The 21,123-nt window shown below is 41.8% G+C and overlaps 1 long non-coding RNA gene across 2 annotated transcripts in view; it reads right to left on the bottom strand.

The window, feature by feature from the left end:
* Positions 1–2,497: 2,497 nt before the first annotated feature.
* LOC127031630 (uncharacterized) overlaps positions 2,498–21,123 on the bottom strand; it is a 35,023-nt gene continuing 16,397 nt past the window's right edge. For both annotated transcript variants that reach the window (XR_007768580.1, XR_007768581.1), the window contains exons 4-5: positions 3,250–3,386; positions 2,498–2,804 (exon numbers count right to left, since the gene is read on the bottom strand). This is a non-coding gene — a long non-coding RNA (uncharacterized LOC127031630). The remainder of the gene's footprint in view (positions 2,805–3,249; positions 3,387–21,123) is intronic.

The raw sequence follows: 21,123 nt of genomic DNA, 5'->3' as shown, positions 1-21,123 counted from the left end.
TAAATGAGAGCAATGTCATGATGAGTACAGCAACTGAGTAACGAGACCTTTATTTGATACATAAGACCACAGGGAGCTTCTGTGCAGAGAATACAAGGAATAGGGCTAAGTTTTGCAGATTTTGGAAGGCATTAGTAAGGGAGAAAGGAATGCTGACATTGCAGTCAAATGCATGGATCAGGGTTTTAGTATTTTTCAAAGAAAGCATGGGACATAATAATTTGCTCATATATTTTCAGATGGAGGACAGGTATCCTGACCTTTGATTTACTATGCTATGTTGCTGTAGCGAATGTTCTGGCTTTAAAATGAGGTGTCCAGAGCCCTGATTTGATCACCTGATCTTTGAGTTCCGGCTGGGAGATGAGGAAGTCGTTGTATACGTAACAAGAACCTCCAGCCAAAAATGTCCTCTGTTTTCAATTGAAGTGGAAGAAGCTGCTGATAGGTTAGGGCTGGATGTCAGAAACACAGCAGTTAACGGTAAAGAGGAATGAGAGATTGAGAGGTGATAACTTAGAAAAATCAGTGTGACATCCATATTAAAGAGACAGCTTATCCTGTGTTACTGCTGGACAACATGAGTGGTGGTTCATATATGTATTCTAAACTATGTTGGTCCTAAAAATAAATCCCCAAGAACCATCAGAAGTAAGTCCGGAAACCCTTAGCAAAATCTAATGCACATTGTAAAAATGTATAATCTGTCACTGTACACTATGTTCTCCATAAAACTTCTAAAGTTTGTGAGACAATTATAGAGAAAATGATACTGCAATCTGTAAAGCAGTTTCTGTAGTGGCTTTATTCACAAGCTCAATGCTATGCATAATCATTGCCAGAAACCCCTCCAGAGGTGTGTGCATAATAGAGGGATATCAAGTCAATGAGTCAAGACACCAAAAAATAAAATTCAGATGTACATCACATTCAAAAAAAGGATATAATCTGTCATTTAATGCTATCTTAAATCCTCCTTATTGAAATAATACATCTAATCATAAAGCAACCTGAGGCATCAATATCATATTGCACTGCATTCAGAACACACAAAGAGTCACAAAATTCTGCAACTTTAGTTTGGTGCCAAAGGATGATGGTAAATAACTTTTTAAATCTTGCAGTGATCTTAAAATGGAAGTCCACAATGCACATGAATTGTTCATAGCTAGAAAATGCAGAGATCTGGTAGGGATGTATAGAACCTTTTGTCTCATGTTCCCCTGTTCAAATCCAGCCTGGGTTGGTAGTCACCTCACGGCATTATCAGCTGATGACTTATTTGAAATAAGTTGTTTCTTAATGATTTTAATGTTATTCCCAGATGTTTAAGGGACCAGCTGGGGTAATATACTGGAAAGCTTTACATGGCTTATATTGCAGGAGAGATGACGTATTGTCTCTCAAAAATAAGCAGAAAGAGCAGGTCAGTCCAGATCTTTTCACCAGCACTAAAGTCACTTATGAAAAAATGTTTTTGAACAATTGTATAAAGCCCTGAAGTGGCATCTAGAATCTTTTACGTTCCAATATATATGAAGAATTCTATTTTTATTTAGTGGCCCGATCCTAACTATGTTCATATATGAGTAATGGACTTATGATCCCCTCTAGATTTAGTTACAGATCTGAGGAACTTACCTACAGCAAAGGTCAGACACACTGGTGTGGTGGGAAATAATGTTGTTTCCACACACATGAGTTCCCAATAAATTTGTTGCCACAAGGAAAATATCACAAAACTGTTTTTTAAATTGGTTAGGTACAGGCATGCTGGAACAATTTGTACAGTAGGGATGCTAAGAGCCACTGAACCAACTGTAAACCCTGTATCTGATGGAAACCACTTCAAGCCAGGGTGTGCACTAGCACCCCCAGCACCCCAGCTTCCAGCACCTATGGTTAGGCATGCAATTTTATACAAGTAGTTCTCATGGTTGTGCTAAAAAACCAGATACTGTTGTACACAGTTATCTGATCTGCATGGACAAACAGTCATTTTAGTTTGCCTAGACATGTTAAAATCAGATCTCAAATGTTCATCTGACTGATTGCTTAGTTAGGATATTGAAAGGGAATTGATTGGCACAGGTGGGTTGGGTGTTGTTTGCTTTGTAGACTTTTTTAAATCCATAATTAGACTTCAAAAAAAAAGGCAGTGTTCAAATACAAATTTCATTTGTATTATCTGAAACTACATTACCTTCAGTTTGATTGTTCATTCCTAATACTGGCAAAATGCTCATTGATATGAGAACTTTGCATGGATAATACACAGGATAAAACTGCAGGATTGGATCCACTGCATCATCTAAAAGTGTACTGTAATTTTCATGTGGCATTCACTGATATCCTCACCTTTGTGATAAACAGGGGCCAGAATCTGGAAAGAGCAATTCACAGTATGTACGTAAAACGGACTCTTGTAATAGCGTTCTGGAAAGATTTCATAGAAGGAACCATCTGGAATAAGGACAGTTCAAAGAAAACATTCCTGTTCTCTTCGAAAACTTTTTTTATTGAAGGTTTTTTAAATACAGTATTATGTAAAATCAAAACCTGCTGTAATGTATAAACTAGGACAAACAGTTGGCAAGTTCATTAGAATTTCCCACATGCTCTTGGTCCTTTCTATTGAAATACTGGTGTTTTGCTTCGTTCTTCTTGGCGGCTGTACACTATATGCCTGGCTACCTTATACCAGTTCTGATTAGCACTCTCCTCACCTTAGTCTGCTTATGTTTCTCTGCAGATCCAGTCTACTGTGGGCGAGGGTACGGTACATATCAGATTTATGGTGCAGCCTGCAGGGAGAGTGAATGCTACTTAATGAGCTTGAATAGTACAAGTGTAGAACAGTGAACAATGAGCCCTTAAGCTGGAAGCAGAATCAAAAACTTGGGCAAGCTTTAACACATATACAACAAATCACCGGGTATGCACAAGTGTTCATTTTTCACTGGAGAACACCAGTGAAACTAAAGCTGCGATTGCTTATCTCATCATCACTCATCATTATTTCAAATACCTTCTTGCCCTTTGGTTACTTTGAGAAAGACTTTTTGTTGAATATTCCACCTCTCTAATCCTAAAGGAGCTTCATTTTCCTCCATAAAAGCATCATTTTGCTCTCCAGAAAGATATGCTTTTCCATCATTCGCATCTAAAGGAATGCTTTCAATCCTTTAAAGAGATAGTCTCCGCTAAAAATCAATAGCCAACATTGTCTTTAAATAGTCTGACATTTACCTTTAACATGGCTTTCATTTCTTCTCCTGGTTGAGCAAACATTTGTATTATCCAGCCACATTTTTTATTTCTCTGCCTTTAGCTATTGCTTGAGTACTCATCAAGATCACAATTCTTGTGTCAGTGATATCGGCTATCTATAGAAAGAGTTGTAGCAATACATGTTAAAGGGACTGGAACTCACTAACAGAAGAATTGTTCACTAATTTACGGAAGGCATCAAGTCAAAATAATTACAGGCAAAAGGGTAGTGTAAATCCCTAAGGGAAATATATTTTGGATGCTTGTTTTACTTACAAGCAAATCTGAATGCTGGCCCAAAGGTCAAAAATAAAAGACCATGTGCTTTATTCCTCTCAAGTCATCCATCTTCCTTTCTCTTCTCATACACAAAATTGTCTAGGGGTTCATTTAGAAAACTGTATTTTGAAAGCTGGGCTGTTTGCAATCTGGGAAAGTTAAGCAAATTAGCAGAATTATTAGGAAAAAAGCCAATTCTCTACAGCCTGCAAAGCAACCGTTTGTTAAATTGGCTGTCATGAGAGAATTGCATTGATCGAATGATGGTTGCAGTGCTTTGGGAGGGAGAGCTATGTGGCCTTGTTGGAAATAATGTTGCTGTATCATAAATGAAAAATAAACAGGGAGGCTGTGTAGATTCCACAGCAAAACTTTCAGTGATTTCTTGGAATGAGAGAATTAAAAGGTGGTTCTGCTCTGCACGCAAATTCTTTTTATGTCTGCACTACTGCGGGTGGGGGAGCTGTGCTGTGTGTTTCTAAAAATAGAAAGGGTAGCAGGAGGGCTGACTTCAAGAAGCACCTCAAACCAGGTGGTTGGTTACACCTGGTTCCCCTGTGACATCGTGAGGACATCTGCAATTCTGCTAGCTCACCCTCCTAGCTCAACTTCTGAGCTGAGTTTTTTTGGAAACAGAAATCTGAATCCAGTAAAAAAGCCATTTAAAGAGATTGCTCTCACACTATTTCTAATAGCTCATCCTCATTTTTATATACCATTTTGCTATTGATTTGATATTTTTATACATTATAAGGGGCACTTAGCAAAGAGAGAATGGATTAGCAGATTAAATATGCTTTATTAGCGGATATCTGTTGGGAAATTATGTCCGTTTTCCATTTAACAGATGCATCAGATTTATTCAGTTATTGAATCAATTTATTCATGCTTGAAAACGTACTAACACTCCACTTAACTATTTCCAATGTCAGGTTTAATACTGGAGAACTGGGCTTAAGGAGAAAAGCTAAAGAAATGAAGAAAATGTACAGCATGGCAGTATTTTGCATTTCTGCTGCAGATCGGCAACTAAGCATGTTATGTCACGATAAGTAAAGCGAGGGTAGGAACTCTGGGCTTGATTCTGATATCTCAGACATCAATGTAAGTGAAGTGTTACCGTATCACAATCAGTGGAACCTGTGTAGCACTGTTGCAAATGAAATGGGAACCAGGCTGTCTTTTTTCCAGGCACAGCCTGACTTTTCAGAAACGCTGGAAACACTCAACTCCAGCTGAAGTCGAATTATGGTTGCAGAGCACTTCTTAAGGTGTGGGCCAATTCCCCATTAATTGCACAGTGTAATATGACGAAATTTCAAATATGCACATGAAAGGGATTATCTAGCAAGGGGACTGTCGTTAATATTGGTCATATCCTGCAATCATTGTGCCTGCAGATTGATGTGGATGGCTCAGCGTTGTTTATTAGCACCAAACCTTCTCTTCGATTCTGACACAGGTAAGACTCCTATTGACGTTAGTGGAGGTGTTTGCCAGAATGAAAACTGCAACATCAGGCTCGTTATATTTACCAGATAAACCCTTTGAAATTACCAGAGATGTAACAAAGCTATGAAGTTTGGTTCTGGATCCAGAGCCACATTTTTCCAAAGCTTTGAGGGTATTCAGATCTGGGCTTTAGTTTGGGTTCCTAGCCGGTAATTAGTCAGTAGCTACATTTTGATTCCTAATAGCTTTCCAGAATTGTTCCTGGAATCACAGCTCTATAGTATGTTCCACATTCTGTTCTGCTCTTTTAAATGAAAAGGATAATATATTTACACCTGTAAGATGTCTGGTTTTGGGCCAAGGACATTAGGCTCAGTACGTTCTATTAGTTGATTTTGTTATTGTGACTTTATTGACTCAAACATCAGTCATAACGGATGGTACAAAATGTGGTAAGAATCTATATCCTTTCTCATATTCATTTAAAGTGAAATTCACTCTAACACTCCCCTTGATGAACAGTTGCGAGTAGGGGAAATGTAGTGAGATTACTGAGATGGAATCTACCTTTCAATCCACCGATGTGGCCTGGGGACAGCCCAGTTGCAGCTGCTCCTTTGGCCCCTGGGTTGAAACAGAGGGCTGTGTCCCCTGCATACACCTTATGTGGGGTTTTGTGGCCAGTGAATCTGTGTAATCATAGCCCCAGTGATGATCTCCATGGCCATCCCTGGCCTTACCCCTACCTTTCCCATGAGTAGGGGATGTAGATTCCTCTTAGCGCTGTCCAACTTTGTCTACAGCAACAATGTCAGAGCCACAGTGCAAGGAACCTAGGCTGCTGGGTGAATTTCACCATCAGTGAAAAGCATGCATTAAAAATAGAAGCTTGGAGATTTGATAGTTTTGTCTACCAGGCCTTTCTTAAGGGTTGGATAAAGAATGTCAGGGTTAGACAATATGAATGCAAAGTGAGGAGCAATGTGGAAAGAGGATGGAAGGAATTTTATTTAGAAACAATCTGTCACGTAAGTCAAACTCTTCTGATATTTTCAGCATGTTAATTCCCTTTTGCTTAGTTGAGCATTCCGAAAACATCATGGAGGCCGTCCTGCAAACCCTTATTCGTGCTAGTACTGCTCTTTGGTTCAGTGAGATCTGCATGAATACACAAGTTTGTACTGTAGGGCCCATCTCCGCTGTCCCTTTAATTTCTAATGATATATTTAAAAATCCTGAGTTTTAATTCCAAATGGTTATATCGTAGGTCTGTCCTGCAGCTGTTATCCCTGGCCAATAGCTTTGCAGAAGTCAATGGGAGTTTTAAATGCATAGAAACTTCAGAGTCAGACCTCTATATAGGATTTCTGCATGAGTAATATCCTCAATGGTTGGGAAGGAACCCAGGGCCGGTGCAAGGATGTTTCGTGCCCTAGGCGAAACTTCGACCTTGCGCATCCCCCTGCACCCCTGCCCTGAGGCACGCCCCCCCCCCGCGGCAGCTCCTCTCCTCCACCCTGAGCACCCCCCCATGGCAGCTCTCCCGCTCCTTCCTGAGGCACACCCCTTGCGGCAGCTCCCTACCCCCCACCTTCAGCCCTGAAGCACCCCCCCCAGCTCACCCCTGATCTGCGCACGAGCACCCCAAGCAAGCCTGGGAGGCTGGAGAAGTGAAGCAGCTCACCCCTGCCCCACCTCCTCCCCGAGCACGCAGTGGCTGCTTCACTTCTCCCGCCTCGCAGGCTTGCGGCACCAGTCAGCTTAGGCACCACAAGCCTGGGAGGCGGGAGAAGTGAAGCAGCCATGGCATGCTTGGGGAGGAAGCGGGTCAGGGGTGAGCTGGGGCAGGGAGTTCTCCTGAGTGCCGCCCTCCCCTTACTTGCTGCAGGAGGCCCTCTTCGCGCTCCCCTGCCCCAGCTCCCTCCACCTAAATGCCGGCGGCAACCAGGGCAGCGGAAGATCCAACTGCCACGGTCACTGACGAAGAAAATGGCACCCCCCAAATCCCAACACCCTAGGCGACTGCCTAGGTCGCCTAAATGGTTGCACCAGCCCTGCAGAAACCCCTAAGAAATTTTAAGTAAAAAAAGAATGGAAATGCCTCAATTAAAAGAGATCCTACTGCCTGTTTAAGAGATTTGATTCACCAGGCTTTTGGAAAAACTGGACAAAGTTCCAGTGCTCACCCATCATAACAGCTAACGCCTGTAGGCAGTAGTGGACCAGATCCCCCATCTGATATAAACTGTCCTTGAATTAATCTAGCTATGCCCATTTACACCGTCTGTTCCAGTGTATCCAAGGGTGGCTCTGGTATATGGGGCGCATGCAATGAAGTTATTCTTGGAGCTTCCTCTCCATATCATTCTTCCCTTCCCCTTACAAATTTCCTCTTCTCCTATCACTTCTCTCCTATTTACTCTCCAAGAGCCTCATCCAGAGCCCAATGAAGTCAATGAGAATTCTTCCAATGGACAACTGAATCATGGCTTTAATCCCAACAATTGGTCCCTGCCCTCACAAGCTGGTCATGGTTTTTCCTTAGAGAAGGCCAGCCAAGAGCAAACCAACCTTTGCTAGTTCTCTCTAAGACTAACAGGACCCACTGTGGGGTTGTCTCACCTCCCTCATGATTCGGAGAGGGGGGGTTGAGTTACTAAACCCATCGCAGAATGAATGTCTTCAACATGAAGAAAAGGGCATGAAGTGACTCGTACATGAAGTGACTCGTACCCTCCAAATGTAAGATGATGTCCATGCTTTCTCCCTGCCCCTTTCCCGTTTGTGAAATATCCACACTTTCTTGGGTTCTAGGGCGAGCTGGCTGCTGTCACTGCCAATCAGTAAAAAATGAGTGATGCTACGAAACCTCCGTCTATTTGCATTTCAGAAAGAAAGAAAGAGAAAATGACAGATGACATGGTAGGAAATTCCTGTTAGATAGCCAAAAAGTTATTTCATTAGAAGGTTCGGAGTCATTGTCAGTCAGATCCAAAGCAGTAAGAACACAGTAGTAAAAACAAATACGCAGATTAGTGTCCGAAAAAGGTAAGGACACAAATGGACATGTAAACCCCAGCCCTTCTTGTACAGAAACAAATATTGTTTTCTCTCCGGGTTTGAGATTAATTTTTTAATAAAACACCAAAGACATGAGATCCAGGGCTTTGGCTGCTGAGCTTCTGAGTGAAAGAGATTGAAAGAAAAACAGGGCTATAGTTTTAAGAGCTATTGGCTAGTGTCTCACAGCCCTCACTCAACTGCGCAGGGGTGTACAGCCCTGCACCCTGCTTGGCTCTGCTTAGATTGTGACTTCAGCCATGGATGAGTGGGGGCAGCAAAAACGAATTGCTCAACTCTCCTCGTCGGAGCAAGCTAGATGGGTCACATCCTGCAAACCTGTATGCATGCTAGTACTCCCCTTGACTGCAGTGGCATTGGCCAGAGGTGGGGGAGTGGGAGGATCCCTGGCTCTGCATCCCATCCCCAGCTCACCAGCAAGAGTATCTAGCTAGGCATAAGTGGGGAGAGCTGCCCCACAAAAAGGGGTGAAATAACTTACCCCTTTCTCAGCACAACGGGGCATCAGAGATTGCAATACATTGTTTACTGCTGGGCCATTGCTGCTGTGGGCCACCCTTTACTTGGGCAGAAATTTTAAGTCACAACTGAACCCGGTGCATTTGAAAAATCTTTCTTGCTTTCTTTCTTTCTTTCAGAGGAAAAAAGGCTATCCATCATGTATTGTGTAAAACATTTGGGAGCTTGGGGGGTGCAGGGGAAGGGGAAGGAGGCAGAGGTGTTATCAAGGGAGGAATTCAAAGATACAAAATAACTGCTCCATATTCAGGTGATGCTACAATGTTCAGACCTCCTCAGCTTTGTTGTGGCAGGGGAAGGGGCAATTTATTTCTTGGTTATGTTTTATTATGAGAGGCATCTGCAGCAGGTCTAGATACTCTGACATACATTAAAACATGTACATAAAAATATTAATACAGAAAGTCCATCTAGTCCAGTCAGCCCAACCCCATAATACAAGTCAATACAGACAGGACCCGACCCAAAGCCCCTTGAAGTGGATGGAAGTCTTTTGATTGACTTCACTGGGCTTTGGATCAAGCTCATAAACAGGGCAAATAATCCCCCATAATATCACAGAGTCCCATTTGCTCAGTGTCCTCATTCTCACCAGATACCTAGAAAAACTGATAAACAGCATATCCAGAAAGTCAATAGATTCATGCTATTTCAGACCAACGTGGGGAAGTCCAGAGTCAAGGAAAGCTTCCCATGAGCTGGGTCCCCATCCATCTAAATGGAGAGGACTCCAGTTCCAGCCCCTCTGCTGATCACAAGGGAGGTGGAGAGGGAGAGGACTAGACTCTCCAATAGGCAGGTCCCAAGCTGTGGGGCCAAGCTGATCTTGTGGTAATAAACTGAAGAGTTTGGTTGATCTCGGCTCTCTATCTAGTGGACAGAGATCAACATTTCAAAAAATCACCATGAATCGCTTGCCATCCCATTGTATATTGGTGTGCACAGCAGCTTTGTACTGAGCCGACGAGTCTTTCCTTAACCCTATGGGAATCAGATGTCATGTCACTGGATATGATTTTGCAATGTGGTGGTTTATGAGAACCAAGAAATTTGACCACATACATTATGGTCTCACCATGGTATAAATAAGGATTAACTGCCCTGAAGTCAATGGAGTTACATCCGTGTAAAACTGGTGCAAATGAGAATGGGATCAGGCCATTCAAACTATCAAGATTTAGGCCTTTTATCTTTCTCATCATTTGAAATCTGGTTCCTTTCTCATGTCAGATTTGCAAGCACTTGAACAACTCCTGGTGCCCAGGTTAGACCAGAAAAGTCCCACTCATCTGGCTTTGGGAGGACACTTGCCGTTCTATTATTATATTTCTGTTGTCTAACACTCATAAAACAGGGATTTGGTTTCACAGAACAAAATGGGGGGAGATGTTGTTTTATAATGTTCATTTCCTATAATGGCCAGATAGGGCCACATTTTCCAAAGGGCTTGACTCCCATGGTAACTGCTGGGTGCTGAGCTCTTTTGAAAATTGACCCACAAGAAGGTAAGGCCAAATTTGGTCAGCTTTACTCAGTTGGGGTAATACCTTAGTGCCACGTAGTCTTGTTGGGGGAGAGAAGGAGCTTAAGGCTAGCAGAAGCTAACCTGAAAAATCAGGGACATAAATGATGTGCCTGATCCTGTATATATATGACAATTGAGGGCTCCATTTTGGCTTTGCCCCGAGTTCCGAGTACTGCCCTAGGAGCAGATGGAGAAGCAGGTGGAGACTCAGAGGATCATCATAATCTGTCTCCGAGATCCCACCTGCTTCAGGGGTGTAGGAGGGAAACAACACTCACTCTAGCCCTATAACTAGTTCAGTGCACATGCCTCAGCAAGATGGCACCACCCAGTCCCATCCATATGCAATGATAGAGATGTTCCTTGGAGGCTGCTGTCTCCCCACTGCACAGCCTCATATGTCCCTGCATGAAAGCACAGGATGTGCCATGATATGACCCTCAATAAACTGCAAACACAACATTCCATTGTATCTCACTATTTATATTTAACCAGTTTATGTATTATTATTTCATCCATTTTTACTTACAGCTTGTGTCAATACTATTGACTTTTTAATTGCTTTTTTTGGCAGAGGGAGGCGCATTTTTCACTTAACTAAGTACCTTGCTCCTGTGTCTCTTTCCTACGAGCTGGCTCTGGCATGTCTGATGTACAAAATATCTGTGAGTCTTATTAAAAAGAAGTTCTTACATTAGTACTGAGTCCATTCAGGGTCTCTACACAAGTACATTGTGAAGACTTAATGCAGCACCAATCTCAGTGAATGCAGACATGCAAATTCTTTCCAGCCCAGTGGAAAGATTTACAACCTTTTTCTAAGTGGGATATTTATTATTTAGCGTAACAAAACCCATGGCAGGACCTTGCAAATGCTAGCTATCCTGAGACAAGAAGGATGTTCACTAGCCTGCTGGGAAGTGAAGTCAAGTGCTGAACAGATCACTTGTATGATCAGCCCAATCATTGCACTCAGTGATAAATAGCCCCACAGGAACCATAATTCATCCAGGAAGAAAGATGCAGGCAGCCCATTATATTTACTGGTAATATTTTTTTTAAAGGAAAGAGTCAATAAAGACCAATGAGAAAAGGCCTGTTAGTTACATATACATATATATTTTTCACGTATCATTAAAATATCTTTGGCCAGAGAGCTGTAATCTGTATTCTCTCTTTTGCCCGATACATCAAAATACATCTTCCTCTCGGATGATGTTCTTGGTGTTCACGGTGCTCACATCATAGAATTTTTAATGTCTTTAACCATCTTTAGCTTTCGATCTGAGAACCCCTTCAGGCTATATGTCAGTGCCAGCTGTGAGCAAAGAAAGAGTAGCTTCTGCTCAGGCACTATGATAATGTAGCATTCCTGGCTGAAAATGGATTTCCATCACTTGATGAAATGTCACCACAGACCAGCTATATGTGGGTTCCTTCCCCTACATCCCCACTTCTCTCTTTTCAGGAGAGCCATGTGAAAGAAAAGGACAAACATGATAAAAATCCATGGACAAAATCTGACCAATAGAATCACTGTACCCAACAGTGATGGCACAGATTCAGTCACCCCCAGTAAGAAACAAACCAAGCCACAATATGAGTGATGGAGCTGGGTCCCATCCAAAAATACAGGGCCAAATCCAGATCCCGTTTTTCCTCAGTGCTCAGAGGTGTTTGGATCAGGGGTTTCAGCTAGGGATTTATTACTGATAGACACATAAAAGATTACAAATGTAGAGCTCAATACAAATAGCTGGAGGTCAGGCCCAGTTGCCAGCGTTCAAGGTGCAATTCAAAATGATCCAAAGTAGCCAGAATCTGATGACCTTCTGAACACATAGCAAAGCTCGTCTTCTATTCCCCCCCCCCTCGATATGTGTAAATGGGGGAGAATTGTGAGAGTGGGCATTGTTGGAAGGGGAGGGGGAGGCATGATTTTTAGTTGCCTAGTGGTGGGTCATCTTAAATTGTATTGCTGAATTTACCATGTATTTTTAAAGTATGTCAGGGGGACCCCGAGAGCATGGATAGATGCCCTAAATAAAATATCCCAACATACAAAATTCTTTTTTTAATATAATATAATATAATTCACATTAGCTTCATTTTTGCCACCCCTTCCATTGCCATCTTCCTTCCCAAAGTTTGATTGATACACACTGGGAGGTCTTTGGGTCATGGAGCATGTCTGGCTTTTATCTCTGTTAAATCCTATATAAATATTGTGGATATTTGAGCATTAGCGTATTTAGGATGATCTGTTTAGCAGATTCAGGTTATGAATGGCTGCTCAAAATAACACTTGCATTTCCAGACAAGGGTCTTTATTACAGCAGAGGTCAAATGAAAAAGGATTATTCTTGCTAATTATTTAATATTTGCACAAAATGCTTGGGGGCTGAGTCCGCAAGATTGTCTTGTTTGAGAAGCTAATAGGTTTCCAGGAAACTAGCATTATCTGTTTGAATGTGTAAGGGGCCTGTCGTTTGGAAATGGATTACAATTCTATCTGATATATTTAGAAGCCGATTGGCTAAAGGTTTAATAATGACTATTATACCATCCAATCCTGCTGCCTTTGAAGTCAATAGCAAAACTACCAACCACCACTGCGGCTTATGCAAAGCACAATGAAGAGGACTGATTTTTCACATGCGTTTAAAAAATGAAAAGTTTGTGCTGCTGAACGAGGTATGTGGCACACACATGCGGGGGTTGAAGACCGTGGGGAGCCTGGTCTCTGCATCGATTAGGGTGTGAACCCACATCTCCCAGCCTGGGTAATCCTGCCACCTGCCCCAATAAAAATTCCTCACTGTTGCTTCCATTCCCCTGTGAGTTGCTCACATCTCCTACTCTAGCAGCAATAAAACCCATGCTTGGTACCTACCATGGCAGCTTGTACGTGTTGAGCTGCAGTGTTCCTCTCCCACCACCCATCTGCTCCCCAAGTCTGTGGCTCTTTCTTGTTGCAGGGACCTTGCTGTGACCACTTTCCACACCCCCATTCTGCTCTATGGCTTCTTTTTTAACGCCATCCTATGAGTCTCACCCTCTTGGGGCTGACTAAGCAACTGCCTGTCCATAAAGCAGGAGGTTTAAACGGCTGCTTGGGAGCCAGGGTTGGGAGTCTACTATGGAAACAAATAGGTCTATAGGGCCAGGGGTATATTTAGCCCCTGCATTCCCCCTCCCTGGATCATATGAGCCTGTGGCTCTGCAGAGCTTCTTGTCCCCATTCCTCAAGTTCCAGTACCCTGGAAAAAATTCCCTTGGGCTGCTGTAGCCATAGTCCACAATGTCGCGCAGAGGCCATGGTAAGGGACTCCCTTCTACCCCTCCCCCACCCCGTCATATCCGAATCTCACTGGCTCCTGCGGGAGAAGATGAGGACAAGATTTTACCCTGGGTAACGGCTGCTGAGTTGGTGCGGTCATGGCAGGAGAAGAGCGGGTTATGAAGACAAGTGCTCCCTCTGGAAAAGCCACTCGAGTCTGTTCCCCTCAACTTCTGTTGCCATTTCTTTATGGTTTTAATCTGTGCCTGGAGTGAAGAAAATCCTGCTGTTGCCCTGCTAGTGAGAGACTGCATGTGCCTTCTGGACATGGTATCATCCTCATAGAGAAAGGAATCTGAACTAATATGTGCAGTAACACCAATGAGGGCCCTAAGCCATGAAGGTTTGTTAAGAAAAAATAAAGGCCCCAGTGGAGCCCAGGCCTGTTGCAGGGGTTACCTCTCCTCAGTGGCAGAATTGTTTGCTGCATTCTGCACCCAACACCTCCTCCGTCCCCTGCTGAAGTCAAGCCCAACCCTGAGCTGACTTCAGTACGAGCTGAGGGGGCACGGAGACACCTTTGAAAAGCACATCGCTATTCTAGGGTGGAGTCAAACTCTTTTTATATCTTGTATTTCCCTTCTGATATGTATTCAGGGACCCTACAGGGAAACAGGCCGACAGCCCAGGTGTTCTGTTTGGCCCCAGCGCAGGCACAATCTGAGCTGCAGCAGGGCTTGGATGAACCTCAACCCTGACCAAGTGGAATTATCTCTAGGGGACAACAGGATACTTCATTCTCTATGGCCCATTCGATCCCTGGCCTCTGCACGGACTGGCTGCAAGTGAGCCAGTTAATGCAATAGTGCTGCACTAACTAGGTTTAGAAAAAGCGTAACTATAGACAGAATTGCAACAGAATTTTTGACCCAGTTTTTATCTTGTTTGCAGACACAAGAGGGCCCTGGAGAATTTCCTCTGCCTTGGTCTGGGTGGCATAAGGCAGTTTTAGCAGCTCCTATACCTCTCTCCTTCCCATCTCCTGAGTGAGTCAGGAGACAGCCTGCTTGACCAGGGCATCCCCATGTCCCAACAATCATTAGCTGCCAGAAAGGTCCCTTGAAAACCCTAGGCAAGCAGCATAAGTAACTGCAGCCCACGGGCTGCTCTGAATCAGGCCAGCACAGATCAGGGGCTTAATGCCATCTTTGCCAACCTGGTCCTTTCCAAGTTTCTTGTCCTGACTGGAGGATCTGGCCCAAGGCTGTTGTAATCCATGCATAGTAATCTACTATGTTTAAGCCTTACTCTTGAATCTTGTATTTCCTCTAATAGACTGTCATAGGCTATATTGTTACAGAAATTCCTTGTTAAGTAAATTGAATTACCTGTTCTATAAAAATGCAATCAGTCAACAAAAATACTGGCAAAATTTTTCAAGCATGGGTGCCTAAAGATAATCATCAGAGCATCTTTAATCACCTAAATGAGTGTCTTAATTTTCAAAGGTCCTAAACACTCCCAGTGGCATAGATTTTAGTGGGAGCTGCAATTTTCCAGCACTTCTGAAAATTGGGTCACTTATGTGGACTTACATGCCTAACCTTAGGCATCCAAGTTTGCAAATCTTGGTCAAAGTGCTTATATACTAAAAAACCCCAAAACCTCTATTTGATAAGCACTTTTTATAAAACTAAAATATCATACATATAATTTTTATGTGTATCTGTGTGTGTGTGTATGTGTGTGTTTTCTTAGGCGTACATATGCTAAATATTGTTATATGCATGTATACAGAACAATTCCTAGAGAAATAATGCCTTGGGATAAATGGATGCTTTACAGATTGTCTGTGCAAATACATTTGTATAATTATGCCATGTCAGTTGCTTCATGTATTTTCAGCTGTTAATTGCAGAATATCTGTTCAAAAGTTAAAAGAAAAGTCAACCAAACCAGTTGCAGTTGATGTGCTATTATGCAATATGGCACCTTTAAGAAGAAAAACACTTAAATTCATTTACTTTCTCTGTTTTGTTTAAATTATGATGCCTCCAGCTTTCCCCTTTGACATTTTTTAGCAACTTAATTATTATTACCAAGGAAGAATTTTAATAATGCTGCTGTTTACACTGGATGCGGCCTGTGGGAATTAGAGAGAATTACCCAGATTGAGAAGAGCGGGAGGGAGGGAAGTAATATTTTGAAAACCCAGTCCACTCTCTGCTGGAAGCATCTGTTCTTACTCTCTCTTTTCTTTCTAGAGTCTTGATATCATTCACAGCCTAGACTGTCTGCAAACAGGGACTAGTTCTGAGGATTCCCTTTCCCTTCACTATTCCATGTTGTTCTTCTTCTTGTCCTTCCTTGTTTCTAAATCTGGGCTCCTTGCTTGGCAGGAACACAACCTTAAGGTGATGCTAGTAAATGTTGAAGCAGGGTTAAATTACAGTTTCAGTGGCTACCCTGACTGAGTGGCTCTGGGATGTTGTGAAGGTAATTCAGAGAGCTACATTTTCAATCAGCCTTAACCAAGTTTCATTCCTGTATCTGCCCAATTACCTGAGGCCCAATTTGAGGGCTCACTCGGGCGTTTGGACATTGACATTAATTATAAATTGCAATGCAAATGGCTGTCGGTGGAAAAACTGTGGACACAATTATTTGTGTCTGCAAATTGAAGGTACAAAGATGAAGGGCAGCATATTTTGCCTAGGGAACGGCTGGTATTGCTTAACTCAGTTTACAATCCAGTACAGCCTGGTCACTTCTCACTAAGCAAACTGCTTACCCAGGGGTGTATGTGTGATGTTTCCAGCCACCAATAATAGGATGCACAAGATCCTGTTGTTTTTCATTACTCCATAGGGAAATCCTTCTCTGAAGCATTTTCATGGTATGTGATCTTGGTGTTCTGCAATTTGTTGCATGATGAAAAAGCCTCTTTTTTGTGTGTCTTTAAAAAACACACTCACTTTATGAGGATAAAAATGTCCCTATTTTTTGATGCATTGCTTTATATCTTTTCATTTTAAAAATAAATGTAACTATTTCTAATCAGCTCTGATGCACTGTGTTATCCCTGTTGGCACATTTGCTAATAATTACCAGCTAATTGCAGGGGGCTGGCGGGAGGGGAATACCAAACAACTTTATACCTACATTTCAAATTCCATGGGTATTTAGTTTCATGACACCATAGTTATTTCCAGTATACAGAAACCATCTCTAACAAAAGATTGCCTTATTGCAGAACATGATTTCACTGCATAGCCACTATATTGTTACTAGTCATGTTTAGTAAAATTTGTTATTGTTGCCTTTTGATCTGGCTTTTCAGAATGTGAGTCACTCTGGCGGCTATTTTCCAAGAAGGTTAGCTGGGAGGATCTAGTTTTCTCTATCTATTGTGAGTGGTACTTCAGTTTAACTGATTTTCAAAGAAGAAACAGTGGGTGAAATCCTGGGCCTATTGAAGTCAAGGGCAAAAATCTCATTGAGTACAGTTGGGTCAGGATTTCCTCAAGTATCTTTGAACACCTGCAAAATGCTAACAAAATGGGTCTTTTAATAATGACAGAAACAGAACTGTGCTTTTTACTTGAGGTGTGAGCTCTAATTTAATAACATTGCTCCCTAATTTCTGATCACATAAAAATACACATGAGTTTGAACGTAATTTACCAATTAAGGTGAGACTCCAGCAAACATCCCATTGGCTTCTGGTAGATCATTCATGTAGTTTTCAGTATCGGGGCCTAAATCTGGGCTAAAGCGAGTCAAATTCTTTCCTCATGAAAGCACTCAAAACTGCATTTAGATCAACAGCAGTGCACTCAATTTACAGCAACAGAGAATTTGACCAGAGTATCTCAAAATGAGGGAAATATATAATCTTACATCAGAATTTGGGTATTAATGGCCCATTGCACCAGCAGTATCTGTAGCTTGTGATAGTCCTGTAGATTTATGATAAAGTTTGGAAAAGATGACCCTTGGCTTATTTTTTCACCCATCATTATATTAGCAAGTGAGTGATTTTCTTTAAGCTATTAGCATAACATCAATGCTCATTATGGCCAGATTGGACTTTATATCTTACCCCAAATCCTTAAGAACATGAGGTCAACTTAAAGAACAAAGACAAACAAAGAACCATTATTGGAGCATATTTGTTTGTTATACACCATAAACTCTCAAACCTAACACGTGGCTGCACTGATTACACAAGCTGTGGATATTTACCAGTCTGGAGACATTTAGAAAGTATCTTTAATTTTGTAGCTCACTTCTTGCATCTAGCTGCATTGGCCATAGAGCATACATTTCTTCATGAGAGCCTGCTGAATGGTCAGTTTATCACATAGTATAAAATACCAACAAGGGAATTTAGCATCACAATGTTTATTCATCATCACAATAGATGGACCATCGAGGCAAGGGGCTCTTTGAAAGGCTTCAGTGCATACATGTGAAAATGCAGCATTTGCAGTTAAAATATACAGGTCTGAATTACAGCTCAGATCAATACAGTGGGAAGATTGAGATTATCAATCTCGAGGGGTTGCAGTTACACGAAATTGACTGGCAACCACATAATGACTTAGGTTCAGCCCACCAGTTTAGAGTCAGGGCGATAGATCTGCAGGCGCCAGTCATAATAATTTCCTTATCGACAGGGTCCATGTGTCCATTTGTCTTCTGCTACCTTAGTTGTCTTGGTCCAGTTCAAGTACTTAATCCTTCAAGCTGCGTCTGAGTGATCAATGCACAGCTACAGCTGGTTGAAGGGGACCAAATCCATTGAACAGTTGATTTGGTTCCATTTTACCAGCTTTAGCAAAGCATTTGGAAGGCAAAAAGGGTGATTCCTCAGGTTCTTTCCTTCACAGCTGCCTGGACCTCTTCTGGACTTGCTGCCCTGGTTCAAACAGCTTCATTTTCAGGCCATCAGGATTTATTTAAGCTTCTTAGCTGCTAGGTCTGAACCGTGGGTCTGAATGTAATAGATAATTTGAAGTAGTGGCCTTCCTACTCTTCCATAGTAACCTCCGGGCCACAGCACTTTTAAATCCATTATTTAATTTCTTCTTCTTCAAGAGCTAAAATACTATTAGGATTCAACATAAGTAAAGGCCATGGGCTTAATCTGGGTACTTAAATCCCCCACCTCACGCTTTCTTCCTTTAAATGTTTTATTGTTTGCTGTTCTCCTTTCTGTTTTATGCTTTGCTGCTCACAAGGATGACCTGTAGGTACTGGCTATAGAGGCCAGTAGACCATGTGCACTATTGTGAGTCATCCTGTGATGGAACAGTTTGGGGTTGGATAGGACATCTTCTCTCAGCGATGTTCCTCAGCAGATGCGATGGAACAAGTAATGTAAGCTTAAACATTTCCTGGGGTTAGCAACCTCTGTCTCTGTACCCACCAATCCACATTAGCCTGTAACCTGGCATGAAAAGCAGGATTTTCAATATGTTTAATATCTGCTTGAGACAAGTGATGGGGAGGGGGCGGGAGGAGGAGTTGGCCACCTGTGACTAACCAAAGGAGAGCAATGAAAAGGGAAGTAAAAAAGAGGAACAAAAAGGAAAACCGCTATTGTTTCATGGCAACCTTCTATTCCCTTGGATTTGTTGTTTGAAAAGGGGTAAGGAATCAGGATGGGAAACCAGAAATAAAGCTAGCATGAGCCATTCGGAGGACTATACAATACTTAGTGCTGGTAAACTCTGTTTGCCCAAAGTGCAAGCATGGAAGTTATTTTTCAGCTACCTGAGAGAGATTTGTCTCACAAGACTCTGCAGAATTAATGGTCTGTTGCTGAAAATAAGTAAATTAAGTAAAATATATATTTGTTTTGATCATTTGTGATGTGCTGTACAATAAAATCAGACCTGTTTTATCAGGGGGGAGGGTCAAACATGAATATTATGTATATCTTTAAGTCTAACATATGTAAAGAATTGTTAAGATTAGTAAGGGAAAAGTGATGTTACAGCAGTCCACCAACTGTGCAAAATGATAACAGGAGAATAATGCCTATGCTTAGAACCACGCAATGTAGAAATATAACCAATGGGCCAGCATTACAGCTCACCAATACAGGCTTTGGGTTGTATCTGTAAGTATCATAGATCACTTAACTACTCAAAACCGTTACTCTAAGCTTCCTATAAATAAACGGGGGTGGGGAGGGGGGAGGAAAGAGAGAATAGCTTTTAAAGAAGAGCTCTACAATTAATTAAATCAAGTTATCTCTAGGAACTATTTCAAGAGATAATCAAGTCAAGGAACTAAATAAACGTAGAAAGAGAAGACCTGGAAGTATTAAACTCATCCTTTGGCTAATTGTAGGGGAAAGGAATTATCTACTGGTGGGAGAGGGGGGAGGAAACACCTTCAGTTAACAATGCTTCATGGAGCATGCAACCTAAATCATGACAGGCAGCGGCATTTTGGTTCAGCATGCAACAAGCTGTGTGAGCTGTTGACATCAGTGCATTTAAGACATGCTACTGAATGGACCTGGTCCGCCCTGGCGTTCCACTGATGTTATGGGAATGTTATCTGAAAGCAGCCATAGAGAAGAGCTGCAGCACTGGATCGTGCATCCCTTTTATTGTTATCCCAGACATTGGCTCCTCTGTGAATACTTATGCTCAGGAGGGTGCACAAATGTACCAGGTTACAGAATCTTTGATACTGAGGTGAGTGTCACTGGGAGGTAATACAAGAAGATCTTCTGTCTGGAAGAGCTTTCTGCCTTTGTCTCGATATTCTAATAAAGACATGTTATAGACAGCACAGGGAAGCTAAAGAATTTATCACAAATTGTCAATATTCCTAATGAAGCAGAAGATTCGACATGCAATAGAATGAGCCTGCATTGAACCATTGCACTGGGCCCATCCTTCTGACTCTAGGAGTGGGCCTGGCTACTCTACTGGATATTCCAGTCTAACCCCCTTTTGAAAAATGAACGCCCCTCAAAGCCATTATCATTACAAGCTAAAAGGCCAAATGAGACAAAATACTGTTGGTCTTCATCTGAATAAACAAATCATTTTTAGATCAAATGCATTAACAATTTATCATTCTAAAATCCAATCAAAAGGAAAAAACAACAATACAGAACATTTATTTTCTACAGCTTTATCTTAATGAAGTGCACATCCCCTTAGTAATTAGCCTAAGAAGGTTTTTTTTCCCTCTCACAAGTTAATTTATTAGATTTCCATGCAAATGTTGCTAAATCTGAAGAAATTTCCCAAAAATGAAATGCCCTTTGATAACACAGAGAGCCTCTTATCTCTCACTTTGTTGGTCTTTCACCAAAGGGCCCATACCGGTACTGCAGATGTTTCAATTTGATTGCATTGTATCTTTGCAAGGATGTTTAAATCAATGCCCCAGTTGCTGTATTCTGCACAAAATGTAATTTGCAAGCCATAAAATATAAACTAACTGGTTATTTTTTCCATACAGCTGTCAAATACTAATCATATTATAATAGATTTAAATCATATATAATAGAAAGATTGTACTACATTTTCTTAACATCTCTTTTTAAAATGTGAGTATACAACCCCTAAAAGTACAGCACAGCAGGACACATGCATCTTCTGCTTAGATTTTATTTGAACTTATTGAAAAGCACTTGGGGGGACTAGAGTAGTTGCAGACATCTCACTGGCTACTGAGTCTCTCAAAC

This window comes from Gopherus flavomarginatus, chromosome 11 (genome assembly GCF_025201925.1).
Source record: "Gopherus flavomarginatus isolate rGopFla2 chromosome 11, rGopFla2.mat.asm, whole genome shotgun sequence".
Lineage (NCBI taxonomy): Eukaryota > Metazoa > Chordata > Testudines > Testudinidae > Gopherus > Gopherus flavomarginatus.
This window is presented reverse-complemented; position numbering and strand designations above follow the sequence as displayed.